Source organism: Montipora capricornis, chromosome 4 (assembly GCF_036669925.1).
Source record: "Montipora capricornis isolate CH-2021 chromosome 4, ASM3666992v2, whole genome shotgun sequence".
NCBI classification, from domain to species: Eukaryota; Metazoa; Cnidaria; class Anthozoa; order Scleractinia; family Acroporidae; genus Montipora; species Montipora capricornis.
Window position 1 is genome coordinate 13,566,777 of NC_090886.1, and position 5,000 is coordinate 13,571,776.

Here is a 5,000-nt window from a genome sequence, read left to right on the forward strand (position 1 = left end):
GTAACTCCTACTGAATTCTATCAGAGAGCATTTTAGTTCGTCAAATTTTTTTCATTATTTGATGGGTATTGTAACTTGATGCCTTGTTGCGATATCAACCCACGGCATACGTGTTCCAGTGATTAAAAATAAAGGTAACTAGTATCCCAAATGGAAAATAACAAGGCACTTATGTTATCAGAACCCGAAGCGCACTGGATACAGTCGTTCTGTGTCTCGATATATTCAGTCGAACTCCTCGTCCATTTGTTTCCCTTTGGTGAACGCGGTCTTGGTCTGTAGCTTGGTCGGATGGTGAAGCGTAAGATATATTTTCGTGTAACAGAAGATTGAAGTTGGTGCACAAATTGTCAGCAGAATGTAGCCAGTGCGTGCAGCAATACGAAAGCTATATAAGGATGCAGCTGCATTCCCGTCATAGCTAAAAGACAGCAGTAAAGACTCGACCCATACTCTTTTTAAAGTTACCACTTGCCTATATCTTAGCCCCAACAACAAGGCGAGAAGTCTGTCAAAACTTATAGCAGTAAGAGTAAGCAATGATACTCCAAAAAAAATTACACCCATAGACCGAATGCATAAAGGGCGGCCAAAAAAAAATTATAATGTTTTCGTGCTAATTAGACTCATTAGCCTCGGTTGCATGTACAAAATCCAAAAGAAACGTTGCTTGAGAGCGAGACTAGTGAGTCTAATAAACAATTATTGAATGAGGTTGAGCATGATATCATGAATTATCAAAACCGAGTCGTGTAAGTAGAGGAAGCGATTTGTAAGTAAAAAAACAAATAAATTAATAAAAACAAAAATTATAATGCTAGTATTGTAAGCAGTGTAAGTGTTTATCCTGCTTGCTTGTATAAATACTGTAAGTATGAGCAGTGCAATGTATATGTATGTAAGTATAATATTAGTATTGTAAGTAGTGTAAGTGTTCATCCTGGTTATATATATCATTTCATATCCAGCGCACCCTCGTAGAATAACTGTTAAATATCCAGTATACCCAAGTATATCCATGTATGGCTATTGATATCCATGTATACCCATGTACATCTATGGAAAGCCTTGTACAGCCATGCATATCCACGTATACCCATGTTTATCCATGTATATCCATGTACAGCCATGTACATCCATTTATACCTATGTATATACAATACAATACATACTTAATTGACCGCTCCCCATAGGGGCTTTTTAGGGCCAATGAAACACAACGAAACGACAGAACAGAACAACAACAACAACAACTGTTAAGAATCCCAACTGGCTGGAGGCGAACCAGTTTGCTATTTACAAGTGCAGATGGGAAGTTGAACCAGGGACTACCAGGATCAAATTCAACGAAGGGTCAGAGCGGGTCTTGAACCCGGGATCTCCGAATCTCAAGGCAAGCGCTCTAACCACTGGGCAACACTGCCTCCCCTATATCCATGTATACCCGTGTATGTCCATGTACAGCCATGTATATCCATGTATACCTATGTATATCCATGTACACCCATGTATATCAATGTACAGCCCTGTATATCCATGTATATCCATGAACAGCCTTGTATAGCCGTGTACAGCCATGTGTATCCTTGTATAGCCATTTATTAATATGTATTCATGTATAACCATGTACAACCATGTTTATCCATGTATAGCTGTGTAGTATCATATATGTCCATATATTTCCATTTATAACCATGTATTTCCATGTTGTCCATGTATATCTATTTATAACCATGTATATCTATGTATAGCTTTGTATTATCACATATGTGCAATTTTGTTTAAAGTATTTTAACGTCATTGATTTTTTAAACGTATATATCCTTATATATTATACACGGCTTTTAGGTAGAACAGATTTTCTATGTAAAATACGTATGTAAATTTGATGAAAATATCGTGTTTAAGTAAACTTTTTCTATCCTATCCATTCTATCTATCTATCTATCTATCTATCTATCTATCTATCTATCTATCTATCTATCTATCTATGAACATGTTTATCCAGATAACCATGTATATACATGTATATGTGTTGCCGGTAAAATCCGTTCTTAGGTTGAATATGTTTTTACCTAGGTTAAATGAATTAAATTGGTGATCCTCGTTTTTTCGGTTGAATACGCACTCAGATGAATTGAAAAAACGTTTCTTGTAGCCTAAATGAAGTCTAGAGAAAATTAGGGTCAGGTTAGGATTAGTTTTGAAGAGCTTATGGTTTTTGTCGGAAGTTATGGTGATTGAAAATGTGTTGCACAGTTGGCAATGGTGGACTAGCAAGGGTGTTATCCCCAAACATTTAATTTGCAAGTATCACTGTAACTGGACTCTGGCAATATAATAATTGACATCGCCCTCTTTTTGATACGTAAAAGCTCATTAATTAGATACTGCGGCAGGGCATTATAGAATACTGGTATTGCATAGCCAATCGTAGATCGTACACACGTTGTATAAAAAAAGTGCTAAATATACTGGCGACAATTGTGCCTGTTTCAGCTGTACTAAGAAGTATAGCTTTCTTAATAAGATCATTTACATGGGCACTCCATCTTAGGTTGTCACTTACAGTAAGCCCTAAGTAAGTTGAGTACCTGCTGGGCATGCGTATTTCGCACTTGAGCGAAAGACTGAACATAAACAAAATATTCCTCCAGTGATGTTAAAAAAATAAATAATGTAAACCTTTTATCGTGGCATGATGGGTTTTCTGAGGTTGTACATAATGTCTTACTGGTCAAAACTGGCCAGGAACGACGATCGCATTACTAGCAGCAGAGATCAAGATTCTCCGGAGTTAACTAAATCACGAAACACCGAAACGGCAGATTCCCATACTTATAAGATGTTTCTTAAGTGACCACGAGAGATCTAGTTGATGTGAATTTTTTCGCCTGCAGAAATGTCTTAATTTCGACTTCGTCTTTGTTTGCAACTCTTCTAATTTCCTTTCCAAACGTTTGCTCACTGGCCGTTTCTATGCTAGAGACGCATAATCCGTCTAGACGAATTATGCGTCTGTCCTATTATACGTCTAGTGGAAAGAGGAGATGAGCTATAGAAGACGCAAAATCCTTCTGGGACGAACTTGGGCAAACATTTTTTTCTGCGTCTATTAAATTCGTCTAGTATAAAGACGGACACAGGACGCAGAACTGTCTGAAAAGATTTCTCTCATATAAGGGCGTATCGTTATACAATTTTGTTAATTACAACAAGGAGGCATGAGCGACACCGAACTTCAACGATCTCAGGAAGCGGGTCAGTTAGCGCTAAAGATTGTTTTATAGATTTTAAACCGTTTGATTGTACATTAAACCGTCCAACATCATGCAGCGGTTATTCATTACTAACAAGCTGCATCCCTTGCAGTATGTTACATTTTCAAACGGTGGCCACACTGCTGTAAAAACTGACCTTGGGTTTCCTTTAGTTTCTGTTTCAATTCGCACACAACCGTGCTTGCCTAAGAAGGAGCATGCATGCTTGCGGGCTATTAAATCCTACTCGGTTTTCTTTTCTGGCAGCTCACACACCAGGAACCACATGGGTCAGAGTCTCCGCGACTCCATCTCGCATCTTCAAGGACCAAGCTTAAGGAAAAAAAAATTCTAATGATACAAATCAAGTCGGCTCCTCGACAATGTTTTTGTCCCAGTACTTGGCAAGAAGTCGAGCTGCGTTTTTGTTCAAGGTAGCTCTAACGCGCGTCCGGTCTTTGACTTCGATACATGAGGCATCTCGTGGGTTTTGGGGGTTGTGATATAATCTGTAACTGTTCCCAGGGATGAGTTCCATGACAGGCTTGTAAAAACACATGCCAACAGCTCGTATGCGTTCTCCTGGTAAGGCGTCAGCTTTCTCTGTGATTTTCACTTCTTGTTCAGTCATATTCGTGTCTTACGTCGCGTGGGAGAAAAAAAGCTGTAACTTTTTGTCGAAGAATTGACAGTACGTGAACGTCATTCACCAGGTCGATTAAATGTTGCCACAGTGCTTCGGGGTCCTTTGAGATATACAAGGTGTGGGATATAACATCTGGTCTATGTTGTACTACGCCTTACATTTTTTGTGTATGGCTGTAGTGGGTAACGTTTCGGTTGAAGCCTTTAAACAAATTAAAATGTAGCTATATATTTTAGCTGGATAAAACTTTCACTTGCATTCCCCGCTGAGTTCTAAGTGCCACATTGCGGGAACGGACGGTCAAAATAAGTAAATAAATAAATAAATAAAATAGGCTGTTGTTGAATATCATCGCCACCTTTGTGTTTCCTTTCTCAAACCGCGATTTTGCATACCTCCAGTGCGCTTCTCTGTTAAAATGTTGGAAATATTCTTTTTCAGGTTTGTCTAAGCAGTAGCATTAACTTCCAAGCTGAACAAAGCAAAGAGTTTTGAGTTAAATACTAGCGGCTGACCGGAAACAAGGATTAAAAATGACCGTGTTTTCACATGCCGGTTTTCTCGTTTAATTAAGGTAATTCACTTGAAATTGTTCTACTATCAAACTTTTTTGGAAACTTGGCATAATTTAAATTCATGATATGAATATTAAAAAAATGCAATGTTAGACTGTTCTTAGCAAATACTTGAAAAAAAAAATCGGCGGTCACCGTGCTCATTTGAAAGAAAAGGAGCATTTATTTCGCTATCGGGTTTAGTTTGAGCGAAATCTCTTACGTTTTGTATGCGCACGTGCTCATGTGCGCGCTAATGACGCGAAAATCGTGCGCAGTGAGGATGCGCAATGCAATACTAAGGAATTGCGCATCCCTGTCACGATTTTCGCGTCATTAGGGCGCACATGAGCTCGTGCGCGTACAAAACGAGCTTTCACACGACGATCTTATCACACTCCCAAAAAGGCTTAAATATAGATCGAATTGGAATTTGGACGGGTTGGTTCTTAAGGGGAGGGGGAAACAACAGTACCCGGAAAAAAACCTCTCGGAGAAAGGGCGAGAACCGAGAATAAAGTCGACCCCCATATGATGCCC

The 5,000-nt window shown here is 38.9% G+C and overlaps 1 pseudogene; it reads right to left on the minus strand.

Moving 5' to 3' along the window:
- Positions 1-169: 169 nt before the first annotated feature.
- The window catches only part of LOC138046133 (uncharacterized), a 7,944-nt pseudogene continuing 3,113 nt past the window's right edge, over positions 170-5,000 (minus strand).